The 19,391-nt window shown below is 50.2% G+C and overlaps 1 pseudogene; it reads left to right on the forward strand.

Moving 5' to 3' along the window:
• The first annotated feature begins 758 nt into the window (after positions 1–758).
• LOC145545585 (large ribosomal subunit protein uL16-like) lies at positions 759–15,176 on the forward strand (annotated as a pseudogene).
• Positions 15,177–19,391: the final 4,215 nt, after the last annotated feature.

Consider the following 19,391-nt stretch of genomic DNA (forward strand, 5'->3'; position numbering starts at 1 on the left):
ATCGTTCTCCTGCCTCTTCTCAAGCCGCCCTCCTCTCTGTAGCTGAGAGTCACTCAGGGCCCTTTTCACCCATCCGACTCCCTGCCTTGATTTCTGACCCACATCTCTAGGTGTCCAGGTCCTACCCAGCAACCCTAATGCAGAGTCACCCAGCCCATTTCAGACTTCTTACTGTGGCTCAACCACAAATTGGTCTCTATTGTTACTGACTTTCTATGTAAATAGATCTTCCCTTCCAGCTGGGAGGCAGAGTTGCTGGCATCACATGGAACCTGGTTCTCAAGCTTTGGTCTCAGCTGTGATGGAAAGACAACCCTCTGCAGGAAACAGCTCTGCTCCAACCACTGTGCCCACAAACCCTCAGTTTAGTTTGGATGGATTTCTAGCCGAGTCCTCGACACAGCGGACACCCTTGTCAGGCAGGAGGCAGACCGACGAGAGAGCTGCTTCTGCTGCATTTGGAAAGCTTCCCACTCCCTGTGAAAGGCCTGGCCGGTCTGCCAGACCCAGGCTCCATTAGATTTGGAAATCCCCCATCACAGTATCCTCTTTCCACTCTCCCATCAGGAGGTCATCTAACTTTTCCTTGAATTTCCTCAGAGATGGAGTATTCCAGCCCGTGGAGGCAGGTTCTTCCATTCTTAGACGTTTCCCATTGCTGGGAGGAATTCCTGTGTATTGAGCTCCCAGTGGACACCAGCAAGTCTCAGTGCCTTCCAGCAGATTTTCAACTCACCGTTGAAGATCTTGGTGTCACCATGGGCCACTACCCGGCCTGGCGTTACCAGTATCGGTATCATAAGAACAAGCTGTACCCAAAGTCTCGCTTCTGCCGAGGTGTCCCTGATGCTACGATCCACATCTTTGACCTGGGGCGGAAGGAGACCAAAGTGGGTGAGTTCCCACTCAAGCCCTGGAGGCTGCTCATATTTGTGCTGACACGTACCTGGTGAAAAGCTGTGGCAAAGATGGCTCTCATTATCTGTGTGCAGCTCCACCCCTTCCCCATCATCTGCATCCACAAGACGTTGTTCACGCTGGAGCTGATCGGATCTGACAGGCTCCAGACAGGTGTCCGCAGTGCCTCGGGAAAGTGCCAGGGCACAGTGGCCAGGGTCAACATGGGCCAAGTCATAATGTCCACCGGCACCAAGCTGCAGAACAAGGGGCAGGTGATTGAGACCCTCCGTGCAGCCATGTTCAAGTTCCCTGGCCGCCAGAAGATCCTCATCTTCCAGAAGTGGGGATTTATGAAGTTTAATGTGGATGAATTTGAAAACATGGTGGCAGAAAAAGTGGCTCATATCAGGTGGCTGTGGGGTTAAATGCATCCCTAATCGTGGCCCCCTGGACAAATGGCAGCTGTCCCTTCCTTACACCTGCCTGCACGCTAAGTCACTTCAGTCGTGTCTGACTCTGTGTGACCCCATGGACTGTAGCCTGCCAGGTTCTTCTGTCCATGGGTTTCTCTAGGCAAGAATACTGGAATGGGTTGCCATGCCTTCCGCCAAGGGATCTTCCCACCCCAGAGCTCAAACCTGAAGCTCCTGCATTGGCAGGGGATTTCTTTACCACTAGTGCCATCTGGGAAGCCCCTCTTTACTCATGTCCACCAACAAATCCTACTTTCCTGTCCAAAAAAAAAAAAAAATCATTGAGCACCAATTGCATGACTGTGAAGGGATAAAATGGAAAATGAGAAAAACTTAGGTCCTGTCTACCTAAGCCTACCATCAAGGGATCATTACAACAAGGTAAGAAAATTATCATGTAAAGAAAAAAACAGACCAAAACAAAATACACCAAAGAGAAATAGCAGTGAACTTCTGGTTGTGAAAATACAAGAAGTTCATTTTCTTCTCTTCTTTTTAATTTTTGTGTTTTTAAATGTGGAGCAATGATTATTTCTTTTTTCAGATGTAAACTTCTGATTTAAAAGGCGTGTGCCCCCCACGTCACCGCCTACGCCAACCCAGGGTGTCCCGGAGGGCCTCCTGGTACCAGGCTGAGGGCCCAGTTCAGGGATCAGCTCTGATTCCTCTCCACACCCTAGCAGGTCACAGGCTTTCAGGAAATACTCCCACGAGGGCAATGCAGTTGAAAGAAGAAGGCACACAGCCTGGCAACAGGGCAGGTCTGAGTTTGAGTCCCAGCTGAGCCCATCCCCTAGCGGGGTGACCCTGGGTGTGAGGTTCCCCCAGCTCCTCCATCCCTCTACTTCCTCTCCCACAAGTTGAGCAGCCCTGCAAGTGGTGCAGACCCACAGACATGCCACATGCTGTGGGCTCCCCACTAGCAAAGGTGATGGTTTGTGAGACTTAGTTGAACCCCAGCAACTGCCCTCATCCCGTCTCTCTGTTTTTGCTTCCATCTGACAAAAGTCACTAAGCCCATTTATCAGACTACCTCTTAAGGGTAATGCCGGGGTATTTAAGGGATGACATTGGCCCATTAGGTGGTGTACATGTGGCCTGTGAGTGGCTTTGTTCCTCTCCAGAGCAAGACTGAGGACAGGGCTTCAGGAGCAAGACCCAGGTTGAGGCGCCCTGGTGTAGGAGGGACTCAACAAAAGCAGGCATTCCAGCATTTTCCATGGCAGGCAACAGTGCTTATCCTACCCTGCCCGCCTCCTGTGACCCTCACTGCACCTCACCAGGAGAAAGTACTGGTGTGACTGGAGCCGCAGGTCCCAGAGAACGTAAACAATGCCGGAGATGAGGGTCATTCTCAGATGAGCCGAGATAAGCTGGTTGCCTGTTTTCCTGACCTTCACAGTCATTCACACACAGTGGATGGATGATAACATTTAACTGTTTTTAATCACTGCAGACAGTGACTGCAGCCTCCAAATTAAAAGATGCTTGCTTCTTGGAAGAAAAGCTCTGACAAACATAGACAGCATATTAAAACGCAGAGACATCACTTTGATGACATAGGTCTGTATAGTTAAAGCTGTGGCTTTTCCAGTAGTCATGTGTGGATTTGAGAGTTGGACCATGAAGAAGGTTGAGCACCGAAGAATTGATGCTTTCGAACTATGGTCCTGGAGAGGACTCTCGAGACCCCTGGACATCAAGGAGATCAAACTAGTCATTCCTAAAGGAAATCCTAAAGGAACCCTAAATATTCTTTGGAAGCACTGATGCTGAAGCACCAATACTTTGGCCACCTGATGTGAAGAACCAATTCACTGGAAAAGATCCTGATGCTGGGAAAGACCAAGGGCAGGAGGAAAAGAGGGCAAGAGAGGATGAGATGGTTGGATGACACCACTGAATCAATGGACTTGAGTTTGAGCAAACTCCAGAAGATAATGAGGGACAGGGAAGCCTGGCATGCTGCCGTCCATGGGGTCACAAACAGCTGGACATGACTGAGCGACTGAATGACTGAACAACAACCATGATGACTCCTCCACACAGCAAAGAGTGAACTTAAGCCATTTCGTTGGGAGACTTTTAGGGTTTAAATACATTGTGTTCTCTGCATTAGGTGTTTGTGAATACGAAATGAACCTCTTCTTTTTCCTTTCCTGTTCTCCAAATGAGGACAATCCCATGAAAGCATCACCAGCAATGTTCAGGAGATGGGTGGCCTAGAGTTAGCCCTGTCTTGGATAAGTCTCCTTTCTTCTGGGGCCCCAGTTCCCAGCTGTGAGATGCATGGTCTGGACCAGACCACGGCTCAGCGCCCTTCTAACCCCACAGCACTAACCTCATTCCCCTCCCGTCACCGTAGTGAGTCCGTCTCTTGTTTTTCGCTTTGCTCTTTCAACGCCACTTAATAAATCACCAGGCTCTCCTTCCCGTCACATTTACCTGCTCAATGGACAAAATCTGCCAAGAACATACAGTGCCTGGGGCAGAGGAAGCCAGCCGTACACACTCCACCCTAGGGGCAGACCGGATAGCATCGAGGTTGTGAAGACAGCTAGCCAGACAAGTGCTAGTTCCCAGACCACAGGCTCCAGACCCCTCTCGAGATCCAACTTCATTTGCCTAATTCCCAGCTGCCCCACCCCTGGGTAACCAGCAGCAAGAAGTGACATTTCTCTACCTGGAGATTTACATCTGTTTTGATGTGCCAGGGCTTCCGCGAGAAAGTACCACAGACCGGGTGGTTTAAGCAGCAAGAATTTATTCTGATACTGGAAGTCTGAGATCAAAGCGTCAGCAGGGTTGGTTTCCCTTCAGGCCTCTCACCTTGGCTTGTAGACGCTCTGCCTTCTCCCTGCGTCCTCACGCGGTCACCCTTCTGTGTGTTTCTATGCCCCAATCTCCCCCCACTTATGGTGGGTTAAGCCCACCATGTGACCTCACGTTACCTCAATCATTTCTTTAAAAATTCTGTCTCCAAATACAGTCAGGTCCGAGGTCCTGGGAGTTAGGATTTCAGTCTGTGAATCTGGGGGACACAACTCTGTCCATAATATCATCTATACTATTACTTTACCCATGAGAAAGCTGAGGCTTTTCCTAGATCTCAGAGCAAACTGGAAAGGAAGGGAGGCAGGAAGAAGGGAGGGAGGGAGCACACAAGAGGCAGCTATTAGTATATTTTTTAAATCCTCCATTTGCACCTTGATGTTCTGTTTTCCAGGGCTTCCCAGGTGGGTCAGTGGTAATGAAATCCCCCTTCAATGCAATAGCTACAGGAGACCCAGGTTCGAGTCCTGGGTCAGGAAAATCCCCTGGAGGAGGAAACGTCAACCCACTCCAGTAGTCTTGCCTGGAGAATCCTATGGACAAAGGAGCCTAGCGGGCTATAGTCCATGGAGTCGCAAAGAGTTGGACACAACTGAGCGCGTGCACACACGCACGCCCTCATATTGCTTTCCTATTTCTTTAATGCAACGTGAAGATAAACTGAGTCGCCCCCTTAAGATAGTCAAAGAAATGCACCTGCAAGCCAAGTTCCCAAGAGGCAGTGAAGGTGGCGTCTGCTGGGCAGAGAGGACCCGCGGAGCTGGCTGAAGTCCTTCCCGGCCCGCATTCCACTTCGTGAGTCAGACCCAGCCTTCCTGTGGCTGGAATGTGCGGGCCTGCAGGGCTTAGTCCTTCTCCACTTTGTGATGAGGCTTCTGATAAGGGTGATCCTCCCTCTGACAGCTGCTATCCTACACCCTGGCTAACCCTCTCCTGTGGGTGTTGGACCCAGGACCTTGCACATGCCAGCTGCCCCCTCCCCTTTCCAGCCTACCAGGACAGCCACATCCATCTCCTCCTGGCCGGGAGCTCAGCAACTGGGCATTGCTGGTGTTTGTTCGAAGGTTCGGTATCTGAGACTCATGACTAAATTCAGTAATAACACCACAATTTCACCAAAAAGCATTATAGTGATTACTGAGTTATATTAGGAGCTTATTTAAGATAACACCTTATTTGCACAATGTAGTTCAAATAGATGGTTAGAGCAGAGAGCGCAGTTGTTAAACTCCTGTGTACATTAGCATAATCACACTGGAAGTGTGTGCCACTTTTAAACATATGAACAGCTAAAACCGAAAGCATAAATATATGTCTTTTAAGGTAGTGGCACAGTTAGAATAAGAGGGTTTAGGTTTATATGTAAACAGGAATTTAGTTGTCTCTTTAGCACAGTACAGTAGGATGTAAAAATCTCTCCAAGACAGCTTTGTTAAAGAAGCCAAATCTCTCATCCCAAGCTGCTGCATTTCATTAATAATAGTTTCTGTTTATCAGCTACCTTCTTTGTGCCAGGCACAGTGCTGGGCACCTTACATAACTCTCTCATGTCATTTATTCCTCCCTGCACTATAACAATAAATATTATTATCCCCATTGGAAAGATGGTAAAATCGAGGCTCCAAGGTGAAATGACTTGTCTGAGGCCACACAGCTAGAACGAGAATTCAGATCTCACTCCAGCATCTGGGCACCCTCCATGTTCCCCTGCACCTCTGTTGTTGCAGTTGTTCAGTCGCTAAGTTGTATCCAACTCTTCGCAACCCCATGGATGGCAGCACGCCAGGCTTCCCTATCCACCATCTCCCAGGGCTTGCTCAAACTCAGGCCCATTGAGTCGATGATGCCATCCAACCATCTCATCCTCTGTCACCCCCTTCTCCTCCTGCCCTCAATCTTTCCTAGCATCACGGTCTTTTCCACTGAGTCAACTCTTCGCATCAGGTGGCCCAAATATTGGTGCTTTAGCTTCAGCATCAGTCCGTCCAGTGAATATTCAGGGTTGATTTCCTCCCCTGTTACCTGTCAAAAAATGAGGCGTGTCCAGCTGGGTTCCAGACAAGGCTCAGGGGTCTCCATCAGCCCCCAAGGCTCTCTAAATGACCCTGGTTCCAGAACCCTCACTCAGCTCCAGAGCATGGAAGGAGAGCAAGCCCAGAGCCTAGCCAGCGAGGGCAGCCTTCTGCACCGACACTCTGCCCCGCCCTGAGACCCAGGCAGTGCTGGGGGTGCCCCATGATGGAAACCAACGGCCCTCGGGGCACGTGGGAACTTCCAGGGAAAAATTGATAGCAGGAGGAGAAGGTGGTGACAGAGCTCCTGACCCCTCACCTTGCTGCCACCCACAACCATCCCACTCAGAAGCCTGCACGGTGCTCTCACCTGGTGGAGACTCATCCCTGCTCCGTGTTGCTTATTACAGCCTAGCAGACGGCTTTCTGTGCTGGAGTTTGTTTTTCTTAAAAGAGAAGCGTGATCTGTGACCCCTGAGCGGCTCTGAGAGGCTCAGGTCAGCTCCAGGCCATGTGCACCAGCTCACCAGACTCCCAGCTCCAATGCTACACTTGAGCTGCCTTCAGACCACCACATCTAGGACTTCTTCCCCAGTCATTCAAAAACACAATCATTCTCTCAGTAGCTCTGGGGGATTGCTCTGAAATTCTTGGGTGCTCAAGTCCCTGTACAAAATAATGTAATACTCTCATATAACCTATGACATCCTCTCTTAGATGTGAGGTCACCTCTAGATGAACTGTTGTCCGGATACAATGCAAATACTATGTCAACAGTTGCCATCATGGCAAATGCTTGTTTGAAACTTTCTGGAATTTATTTTTTCAAATATTTTTGATCCAAGATTGGTTGAAAACACAGATACAGAATGAAGAAAATGGAGGCTGACTGTAGTCCAAACTAGTGTAGTCCAAACACTAGGCTCACCTAGGATTCCTTCCAACAATAGCTTCCACGTGGCTCCTCCCTGAACTTATAAGGAATGGGAATTAGTCAGCTCCGTTGACTAATTTGAGTTCAACTCTGACCCTCTGGATAAGAAAGCTGTATGACTGGAAATTTACCAATATACCAATTATACAGTATATATTTAAGCACGTATTATATGACACATATAGGGCTTCTCTAGTGGCTCAGATGGTAAAGAATTGGCCTGCAATTCAGGAAACCCAGCTTCAATCCCTGAGTTGGGAAGATCCCCTGTAGAATGGATTGGCTACCCACTCCAGTATTAATATGCATGCGCGAGAGCTAAGTTGCTTCAGTAGTGTCCGACTCTGTGCAACACCAAGGACTATAGCCCACCAGGCCCTTCTGTCCATAGGAATCTCCAGGCAAGAATACTGGAGTGGGTTTGCTTTGCCCTCCTCCAGGGGATCTTCCTGATCCAGGGATCGAACACCCATCTCTTACATCTACCTGCTTTGGCAGGCAGGTTCTTTACCCCTAGAGCCACCTGGGAAGCCCACTTGTGTTCTGTGCTTAGTCATTCAGCCCTGTCTGACTCTTTGCAACTCTGTGGACTGAAGCCCGCCAGGCTCCTCTGTCCATGGGATTTCCCAGGCAAGAACACTGAAGAGGGTTGTCATTTCCTACTCCAAGGGATCTTCCCAACCCAGGAATCTAACCTGCATTGCAGGCAGATTCTTTACCCGCGGAGCCATTCGGGAAGCCCATATACTTACTTAATCATGTATTGTATGTCATATGTAACATAAATTCATGTCATGTCACACATTGAGTTATACTGCAGAGAAGGAATAAATCCGCTAAAGTTTCTTACAAGTGTTTTCTTTGAGCACACAGAACATGCCACAGTAATGTTAATCCTGCTGTCTCTGCACACACTGCCCAAGTGGATCTCGGTAACCTGAAGGAACACCAAGATCTCTCTTCAGGTCCCAGCTCCACCCTCTCTCAGCTGTAGGACCTGGGCTGAGGGTCTGGCCCCAGGTGTAAACTGAGATGGTCAGAGCAGGGACCCCACAAAGCGGGTGTGAGGATGAAAGCCCCGAGCAACGTGCCCAGCACACACGGGACACCAAGCTGAGAGGAGCTAGAGTTTATATTAGACACACAGGAGTGTTTCTCTTGGAATGTAACCTACTGTGCACAGCTTACTGTAAGGGGCCATGTCTACACAGAGCGTACCTATAAAAATTCCCTCATCAGCTGTCCCAAGCTTTCTAATATCACTGCATCCCAGGTGTCCGGGGACAGTGACGGACAGAAGCCGTTCCCGAGCTGAGCGAGGTGACCCCTCGCAATCATTTTTGTCTGTCTCCATCGCCCTTGGACAGAGTCCCCCACCACGGCTGTGTTTCTTCCTTTGTCTCTGGACGCTCTCACGGGGTAGCACAGGGGACCCTGGCAAACGCTTATTACTGGATAGACATTGCCAAGTTTGCTGATGGTTGATGACTTTTTTATTTTCCTTATTTATTGTTTGTTTATTTATTTATTTATTGGCTGAGCTGGGTCTTCTTGCCATGCAGGCTTGTCTCTCTCTTTGCAGTTAGCCGCTTTCTCATTGTCCTGGCTTCTTTTGTGGAGTATAGGCTCCAGGACACGTGGACTCAGTAGCTGCAGGGCACAGGCTTCGAACTCGTGTCTCCTGCATTGGCAGGCGATTCTTCACCACTGAGCCACCAGGGAAGTCCAGCTGATTTAAGAAGACAGACAGATTTAAATACAGGTTTCACTTTGTTTCCCCCAGTAGCCAACCAAAGGTAGAGTTTAACCTGGTAGACACACCTGTGTGTAGCAAATAGATGATTTCACCCAGTCCCCATGCTGGCCTTGGACCTGTCAGTCTTATAAAAATAATAAGAGGAACTGTGAGCACACTGAATGCCCATAGGCAGTGCACACTGCAGTGGGGAGGAGGGGAGAAAGTACACATGGTCTGTGGGCCCATCCTTCCCCCATGAGATAGGTAGTGTTAGCCCCATTTCACAGATGAGCAAACTGACACCCGGCAAGTCTCATTTGCCAAAGGTCACACAGCTGCTCAGTGTTTATCTACACTTGAAAAGAGAAAGACGCTGATGTCTGTTCTAGGAATTAGGAACATTGATGCTGAGAACACTTAAAAATAGCCCTGTGCATTTTCCCACTTTTGAAACAGGTTTACTAATCAGGGACACAGCTCAAAAAATCCAGCAAAATGACTCAGTTCCTAGCAAAATGTCACGGCTCCCCATCGCTTTGGGACAACCCCAGTAAAGCCTGCGAGGAGAGACAGAGAGAGAAGAAAAGTACACATCAGCAGGATGGCCAGAGCCATTTCCTCTGTGTCACCCTGCAGCAGCCTGTCCATCAACTGAGGGACGGAGGCTCACAAGGTGAGAACACCCGCTGTAAAGGCAAGGGCAGGCTGGAGGGCTCACTTCCTGTCTTCTAAATATATTCTCATTCTGATGGTATCTCACCCCCTGCGTCATGGAGCATGATCGCCCTTTATGGTGCAGATAACTCAGGGACTCCTCAGCCAGGAGGAAGCCAGGCTTTCTAAATGCCTTCAGGAAAAGTATGCTCAGGCTCTGCTCAAGCACTGGGCAGTCTCTTTCCCTCCTCCTCTCTAGCTCCTTTTCTTACTCTGGCTCCTCCCCATTCTGCTCCTCCTCCCTCCTCCTCTCCATCTTCCTCCCTGCGCCATTCTCCCTCCTCCTCCCCATCCTCCAGTTCCTCCTCCTCCCCACTCTCCTCTCCATCCTCCTCTCCATCCTCCCTCCTCTCCATCCTCCCTCCTCCTCTCCATCCCCCCTCCTCCTCTCCATCTTCCCCCTCCTCCTCCTCCTCTCCATCCTTCTTCTCTCCATCCTCCCCTCTCCCCTCCCCGCTCCTCCCCAGCCAGGCACTTCCAAGCTCGGGGTGGGCAGCCACGTCCAGCAGCACTGCTCTCTGTGAATGTTATCAGAGGAAACACTTGAGACCCAAGAGGCAAACAGAAACCATCCACACCTGTGACTCTCCGTCTCCGGATGTCCCAGCCTCCATCCAAGTGTCCTCAGGGGAGAAAGGGCCCATTCAGACCTGTGGCCGGCGGTTCGTAGGCCGCATTCCTCAAACGCGGCAGAAGGAAAGGGAACACACACAACAGGAGGCGGCAGAGCCGCCCAGCAGCCTCGGAGCGAAGACCGGCCAAGCCACTCGGCCGACGCCCGGCCCTCGGCGTTGGACCATCGGTCCACTGGGACCTGCGGCTCCTCCTCAGGTGACCTGAGGACGAAGTGACGTGATGCCCTGCACCACGTCACACGTGCTCAGCACTGGGCTGGGAGAGGCTGGATCCCCACTCTGGACCTGGTACGTTTCCACGATCTCCTTCAACACTGACAACTGGGCTCCTTACTTCTCACAGTTAGTATCAGTAACTACGTCCATTTCGTTGCTCCAGATGGGAAATCAAGGCTCAGACAGGTGAAATAACCCGGCCAGTATCACAGAGCTTCGAAGCTGTGGATCTGGAATTCTAATCCCGTGGAACGGAGGCCCATCTGCATCCTTCTGCTGCTTAGCATCTGCCTCCAGGCAGTCCAGGCCCCTGGCTGGTGACAGAGGCAATATTCTCAAGGGTGCAATGGGGAAAGAGGCTTAGAAATGGAAGTCAGGAGCCTGCATATAGAAGGACACACGTGACTGCCTCAAAGCCTGCACGCACCAACACCGAGGAGACTGGCTGGGAGCAGGGTGACCAGCATGGATGTTCCCTTCCCAACAAGCCAAACTCCACAAACACTTAAAGACACCTCAGTATTCAGAGACCACCAGCTTTAATATAAATAATACTAGGTAGCTTATATTTACTGATTTCCTGCTACGTGCCAGGGACTGTACATGTGTCAATAGTATATTCAAGTATCCACAGTCACTTAATCCTCACCACAGCCTTCCAAAGCAGGTTCTAGTGACCATCATCATTTGTATTTTGTAGGTGCTGGAGAAGTCTCTTGAGAGTCCCTTGGACTATGAGATCAAGCCAGTCAATCCTAAAGGAAATCAACCCTGAGTATTCATTGGAAGGACTGATGCTGAAGCTCCAATACTTTGGCCACCAGATGCGAAGAGCTGACTCATTGGAAAAGACCCTGATGCTGGGAAAGATTGAAGGCAGGAGAAGGGGGTGACAGAGGATGAGATGGTTGGATGGCATCATCTATTCCATAGGCATGAATTTGAGCACACTCCAGGAGATCGTGCGGGACAGGGTAGCATAGTGTGCTGCAGCCCATGGGGTCACAAAGGGTTGGACGTGACTGAGCGACTGAACAAACAGCAAGTGAAGAAACCGAGCTGGAGACCGGAGAAGAGACATGGTCAATATCACACGCTGGGGACTGGTGCGGCCCGGGGTCAAGTCCAGCCAGCTGGGCTCTGGCAACTGCACTTTAATCTATGTGCTATTTTTCTTTGTAGGATTGTGTTTTAATTTTTCAAAGGGTGACGTGGGGATTAGCTCCCAAGGGCATCCAGGGGTCCCCCTGTGGTGGAGAGTCACTTCCTGTCAGAGTCCTTCATGACAGGTCACGGAGGTTGGAGGCCAGGGGTCACCTTACTTCCTCCTCAGGCTCACCTCGCTCCCCAGGGCCGGCCTGGCTCAGCCACACTGGTGGGAGAGGATCCTGTGGTACTTCTCCAGTACTCCAAGGACCACCCCTGAATGCCTTCTGCATGCCCTGGACAGCAGCTCCTTCCTGGATCAGGGAGAAGGGAGAGGGCAGGCTGCCCCTGAGGGACAGTGGGGGGCAGGGGGACGTCTTCATGCAGGCTGGGAGTTTGGGGTCCTCTCCAGGCCTCAGGCCAGCACCCCTTCTTGTCCCTCTGGCCCATGGGGGGAAGAGAGTGGCTGAACCCCACGCTCTCTGACGTTCTGAGAAGTAAGAGCTTGTTCTCAGAGCTGAGGCAAGAGCCTCGGGTGGGCAGTCACTCGCTGTGTGACCTTGGATGAGTCCCCGAGGTCGCTGATGCTGATAGGAAGTGGTTACGGTGACACCCTAAAACCATCCCTTCTGGAGAACAGTCAACTCGGAGCACCCACCTCAGAGTGACTTCACTGGGCCTCCTCGGGGCAGGACCCCTGAGTCACGCAGCTGTGTTTCCCGGGTCTCGGTGATCCTCAGGCTGCTCAGTCACCCCTCCTCTCCTCTCTCATGAATGATGGGGGGCTGCCATTGATCAGTACGGCCATGGACCACCCCAGTCAGTGTGTATGGAGCCAGGCCTCACCACATCGCTGTGGCCATAAGCGAGCATCTCTTCCCAAATGGGCACTCAGAGATGTTTCATTGGTACCTTGGAAGCAGCTTGGTGAGAGTATTTACACCACAGAAATGGGCAGATGAGGACTTTGTTTTTGTCTTTCTTTTGGTCAGTTGTTAAACATTTGCCAGCGTGTGGTTGCCACTCACTAGAGCCCATGAGAGGACAGGCAGAGGGGACCCCACAGTAAAGCCTCCATTGCCCTCTCTATGACTCCCAAGGGGACAAGACCCTTTACTACTGCTGGTCGAGGGCACAGAACCTGCACAGCAGGACACAGGTTCCCCTCCCAGCCTCACCGTGCCACACAGTCCTTAAAGTATCACCCTGAATGTCTCAGAGTTGACCGAGCAGTCGTCTGCATCTGCAGAAGGAGGTCACCACTAGAAACAGCAAACGAGACAGGGCTTTTCCAGACACTGTTGCTCCAGCAACAATCCACTGTTGCTTGGGTTTTACCAAGCATTCTGCAAGTTTTCTTTCTCCTAATTTTCTTTGATCTTCATGAGCTCTTAGAAACCTCCTCCAGAGAAGGGCACTCAAAGTCTGGAAAACCCAGAAACAAAGGGTTGCTATTCACAGAAGGGCTCATTAGACTTGCCCGACAAAGCCTGAGCTCAATACTCTGAGCGAGTGTGCTCAGTGACTCAGTCGTGTCCGATTCTTTGCGACTGTAGCCCGTGAGGCCTCTCTCCAAGGGATTCTCCGGGCAAGAATACCAGAGCGGGTTGCCGTTGCCTCCTTCAGGGGATCTTCCCAACCCAGGGATCAAACCCACGTCTCCTGGGTCTCCTGAATTGGCAGGAGGATTCTTCACCATCAGCACCACCTGGGAAGCCCTTAAGTGGAGTTACCCTCAGGAAAAGCAAAACCACATGTTCCTTCACGCTCTTCCAATCTCATCCGAGTCATCTGATTCAAGGACTGATTCAGATCCTCTTCCCATTTCTGCTTCACGTCACGTCATCAATGACTGCGTCCAGTTGGTGAGCAGAATTAGAAACATACGTCAGTTTCTATAGCAAGGCAGGGAGTGATTTTCCTGAGAAGTCAGTTTCAACACTGCCCTTTGGAAGCAGTCAGCAAGAGAATCATGAAAACTCACCAAGTAAATGTCCTGAGGATGGGATCTGGCCCTCCCAGCTCCTGCCCCTGCCCACACTGGCGCTCCCCTGGGTGAGCCCTGCCTCCATCCTCCACGCCTATAGTCCAGGCACTAGGATCTTCCCATATACACACCCTTCGACTTGGCTACAGGTACCCTGTAAATGGCCAGGCCCCCAAAAATAGAAGCCCCAGGGCTCTCCCCAGACTGTCTCCTGAATCAATTCTCTCATCTACTAACAGTGAATTGCATCCACTGCTTTGTTTGGTTTTAATTAAGTTTTTTAATGGAAAAAGTCACGTACACATGTTGTAACAACAACAACAAAACAAAGAGTAGGAAAGGATATAAAATAAAAAACTGAGCTATTCTCCTCTCTATCCCACATCTTATTCCCCAGAGGCAATTACTATCACAAGTCCCCTGGAAACTCTGCCTATGGAGTTCTTTACATGCATGGGGCAAATCCTATTTGCTGGCTGACTTAACAGCGTTGTTAGACTCTCTTTCCTTGCTCTCATGCTGCAAAGCCAGATACTCACTGCCGCAGCCTTCCCTGCAGCTGGGCATAAGCAGGTGAGACCCCGTCCTGGACAATGAGATATGAAGGTGAGATGGCCCATGGCAAGGGAGGAGGAGCCAGGGGGCATCTTGGAGTCTCTCAATTTCCAGATTAAAAAAAAAAAAAAACAATTGTATCTGGCACTGACCAGCACCCCCTCCTCATTCTTTATACATAAATGTGATCTTCAGAGCCACAGCAGCCATTTTGGGGCCATGAGGAAACTAGTGTAAGGCTCTAAAAGCCAACACCTTTCATGAAGGTGATATGGGAAAGAAGGAAACTGGGTCCCTGACAACCCTGGTAAGCAGCAACTGCTTCCCTCCATATGTGGGATTATATAAGGGAAACAAACCTGTAATTTTTTCCCACTAGTGCTAGTCCATTTAATCCTACAAGTCTGTCATTCTTTTCAGTATCACCAGAGTATCCCACTGTATAGTATATATTACAGACATTTTTGTTGTTCCAATGGGCATTTTTGTTGTTCCAATTTTATCCCATTACCACAATGCCTCCACAAACATCTCGGTAGGTGGATCTCCATATGCATGTGGACACCCATCTGTAGTCATTTGTGCAATGGATCCTGTTCTTGCTGCCATTGCCTCCCTTGACTGGACATTCTGAGCCCCTCTTCTTCTCCCAGCCCATCACAAAGGGCTGACACTCAGGGTCCCCTTTTCCTTCATTCACCCCCCTGCCCAGCCCTGAATCCTGGGATACCCACGGCCTTGGCCAGTGTTCTGGGTTCCCACTACCCAGTGACCCAGTTTGGGTAAATACCTTTAGCTTTCTTTCTCTGGGACGAAGACCCAGGCTTGCTCTAAACTGGCCCTCCTTCAAGCCCAGCCCCTATCCATCCCCCACCCTGTTCTAGACCAGAAGAGCTGCGGGCGCCCCGGCCGGCTCCTCTAGCCCTACCCCAGAGCCATTTCTGGAGTCCACCTTCCCCATCGGACCCTCTACTGCTCCGGTGAACTGGTCCACGTCCGCGCCCGAGGCCCGACTCCCACAGGAAGCACCATGAGCAGCCACACCCCACCCCCAGCCAGGCCCTGGCCCCGGTTTCAGCACCTGTAACCAACCTCAGAAATTCACACCAGAAACCCAACCTCACACCCCAACCCAAATCCCACTCATCGACAGAAGCTGACAAATACCACTGTGGGTGGAAATGGACGCACAGAGATGAGAGACCAGATAACTAAGAACACTCAAAACGCCCATGCATCTTTGGTACCAGTGACTGCAGACACACTTCACATTCTATCAGATCAGACTGGCTTGCGATCTCCAGCCTGTGTCCAGCCAGCCAAGGCATGCTAAGAGCTGAAACATATTTGAGGGTGGCAGGGGCCAGTGGAGGCTTAACCCAGACATGCTGATAACATTTTTCAGTATAATGTTTTGTGTTCTAGGGCAAAAAGCCATCTTCTTTGGTGGGCAGATTTGCAAAGCTGATTCCAATATGAGGCTGGGGCCGGCCACAGGCCAGGGTGCTGGGCTCCTAGGGCCATGCCTGCTGACCCCTTTCCAGCCCTCCTCCCATCACCCACCCCAACTCATCTGGGGCCACAAGGAACATCAGGAAGGGGGGCGGTCTTCCAAGATCAGCAAGTCCAGTGCCCTGATGTTGTAGTTAGGGAAACAGGGATCAAAAGGTGACAGTCACTTAGCAACAGCGTGAGGGGTAGGAGGGACAAGATGCTTGTCCGAGCACGGCTATGCTGTCTCTACAGCTACACTGGTCTCAAAGTCTTCTTTGAGATACTCAGGGCTTTCTCCCTCCCACAGTCAGAGACTGGAGGCTGGCAGAGGTGAAACAATTCATTCTAGGTCACACATCTGGTGAGGACCAGGGCTTGGGCACGAACTCAGCTGCCCAGCTCTCCCTCCAGGCTCCTTCTGCCATGGCCCCCTGATGCCACTCCTGGCACACAAATGAAAACTGGGGGTCGGAGAGCAAGAGAGACTGTGTTAAGGAGAGAAATGACTGGTTATGATTAAATAATGAAAATGCAAATAAAGAACCTAAAACCATCCAGCAGGTGTTCGTAAAGCCCGGCCTTTCTTCTGAAGTAAGCACCTGAAAACCAAAACGACGGGGCATCTCAGAGAGAGAGAGAGAGAAGGCGCCCTGAAAGAGCTCTCGCTGCCCAAAGCTGGATCGTTTCTGAGCAACAGTGTAAGGAGCACGGTACTGGATCATAACCTAAAGCTTAAATATCTCAGAGTCTACACCAGTGCCAAAGCCTTTGACTGTGTGGATCACAATAAACTGTGGAAAATTCTGAAAGAGATGAGAATACCAGACCACCTGACCTGCCTCTTGAGAAACCTGTATGCGAGTCAGGAAGCAACAGTTAGAACTGGACATGGAACAACAGACTGGTTCCAAATAGGAAAAGGAGTACATCAAGGCTGTATATTGTCACCCTGCTTATTTAACTTATATGCAGAGTACATTATGAGAAACGCTGGGCTGGAGGAAGCACAAGCTGGAATCAAGATTGTCAGGAGAAATATCAATAACCTCAGATATGCAGATGACACCACCCTTATGGCAGAAAGTGAAGAAGAACTAAAGAGCCTCTTGATGAAAGTGAAAGACGAGAGTGAAAAAATTGGCTTAAAGCTCAACATTCAGAAAACTAAGATCACGGCATCCGGTCCCATCACTTCATGGCAAATAGATGGGGAAACAGTGGAAACAGTGGCTGACTTTATTTTTCTGGGCTCCAAAATCACTGTAGATGTTGATTGCAGCCATGAAATTAAAAGACGCTTACTCTTTGGAAGGGAAGTTATGACCAACCTAGATATTAAAAAGCAGAGACATTACTTTGTCAACAAAGGTCTGTCTAGTCAAGGCTATGGTTTTTCCAGTAGTCATGTATGGATGTGAGAGTTGGACTATAAAGAAAGCTGAGCACCAAAGAATTGATGCTTTTGAGCTGTGGTGTTGGAGAAGACTCTTGCGAGTCCCTTGGACTGCAAGGAGATCCAACCAGTCCATCCTAAAGGAAATCGGTCCTGGGTGTTCATTGGAAGGACTGATGTTGAAGCTGAAGCTCCAATATTTTGGCCACCTGATGTGAAGAGCTGACTCATTTGAAAAGACCCTGATGTTGGGAAAGATTGAGGGCAGGAGGAGAAGGGGACGACAGAGGATGAGATGGTTGGATGGCATCACTGACTCGATGGACATGGGTTTGGGTGGACTCTGGGAGTTGGTGATGGACAGCACATGGAGTGCTGCAGTTCATGGGGTCACAAAGAGTCGGACACGACTGAGCGACTGAACTGAACTGAATACACCAATGTAAATAAAACATACTAAGTGAAGTCAGTCAGACAGAGAAATATCCTATTCCCTTGTATGTGGAATCTAAAAAGAAATGATACAAACAAATTTACTTAGGAAACAGACTTGCAGAATTAGAGAACAAACTTATGATTACCAGGGTGGGGAAGGATGGGAGGAAGGGATAGGTAGGGAGTTTGGGATAGACAGGTACACACTGCTATATATAAAATGGATCATCAACAAGGAACAACTGGACAGCACAGGGAACTCTACTCAAAGCCATGTGGCAGCCTGGATGGGAGAGGAGTTTGGGGGAGAACAGCAACATGTATATGTATGGCTGAGTCGACTTGCTCTCTACCTGAAACTGTCACAACCTGGTTAATCTGTGATGCGTGCCTGAGTGCTAAGTTGCTTCAGTCATGTCCAACTCTTTGCAACCCCATGGACTGTGGCCTGCCAGGCTCCTCTGTCCATGGGATTCTCCAGGTCAGAATACTGAAGTGAGTTGACATGCCCTCCTCCAGGGATCTTTCTGACCCAGAGATCAAACCTGCGTCTCTCACGTCTCCTGCATTGGCAGACAAGTTCTTTACCACTAGCACACCCAGGAATCTGCTATACACCAATATAAAACAAAAAGCTTTTTTTAAAAAAAGATCTATGGCGAATAAATAAATAACTGACAAAATAAATAATGGGGAGAAACCATTCACCCTGACACGAGAATTCCACAGACTTCGTGTAGATATGCCCCCTCCAAGAGGAGGAGGGGGACCACCTTCTGCCATGTGTGGGTTCTGCTCTGTGACGTGCCTCTGGAGAACACAGTACGGCCAGAGGGGTGACATGACCGTGGAGGAGCCTGGCAGACTCTGTCTCCGGTCAGCCAGGTGATCAAGGCCAGCGTGGCTGTGATAAGTCATATGACAGGATGAATACACACTTTGCCTTTGTGGTCTTCCTTCCAAAACCCATACCCTAGTCTAAGCATGAGAAAAACATCAGCCAAGACCAGAGCACAGGGCTCTACAAAATAACCTGCCCTCAAAACCATCAAGGTCACAACAGGATAAGGTGAGTCTAAAAAAGTAGCAGAGATCAGAAGAGGCCGAGGAGATGTGACCGTTAAATGTAAGGAGGTTTCCTGGAGGGGACCCTGGGACAGAAAAAGAGCTTGGGACAAAAAAACCCCAATGACCCATAGAGTCTCATTGATAGTGGTGGATGGATGCTGGTGATTTCGTTGAGACAAATGACTACTGCCAACAAGAAGGAGACAGGTGTTGGGGGGTGGATTCTCTCTGCACCCTTGTGATTGCTCTGTAAACGCACAGCTCTTCTGAGCGGAAGACTTATATTCACAGTAAATAAACATGCAGAGATGCCTGGCAATCCTAACAGAAGCTGGGCTTCGCTCACCACCCATTCAACAGATTTGGGGATTTGAACAGGCTGGACCACTCCAGCTCAAGAAAACCAGGGTCTCCGAGCCTGGGGCCTGAAACTTGGACATCCACAAGGTCCCGATGAGTGTCCCGTGCCCTTTGGGGGTGAAACCACTCGCCGGGGTGAGACAGGAATCGAGTCCTAAGGGCTTCCGTGGAGGCACATGGAATTCTAAACAAATCCTGGAGTCCTCGTCGAACAAGAAGGGGCCGCACTGAACGCGTTTCCTCCCCGGCCTGCCAGACCTCTAAAGGTCTCATTGTTGCATCTCCTCCGGAGGCTCCCACCCCCCCACTCACCCACCCAGTGAGTGCTGGCTGGCTGTGGAAATCAGGTGGTGGAGGGGTTCAAATTTCCACTCGGTGTGAAAATGCAAAGTGACCTGGCCTGGAGAGGAAAAGAGCAGGTGTCCTCTTTCGTCCAGCTGGGGTCACTGTCTCCTAAGGGGCCCCCCGGCCGGCCCTTCCTGCCATACTGAGGTCTCAG

This window comes from Giraffa tippelskirchi, chromosome 4 (genome assembly GCF_054371585.1).
Source record: "Giraffa tippelskirchi isolate mGirTip1 chromosome 4, T2T-mGirTip1v1.2.pri, whole genome shotgun sequence".
Classification (NCBI taxonomy): Eukaryota; Metazoa; Chordata; class Mammalia; order Artiodactyla; family Giraffidae; genus Giraffa; species Giraffa tippelskirchi.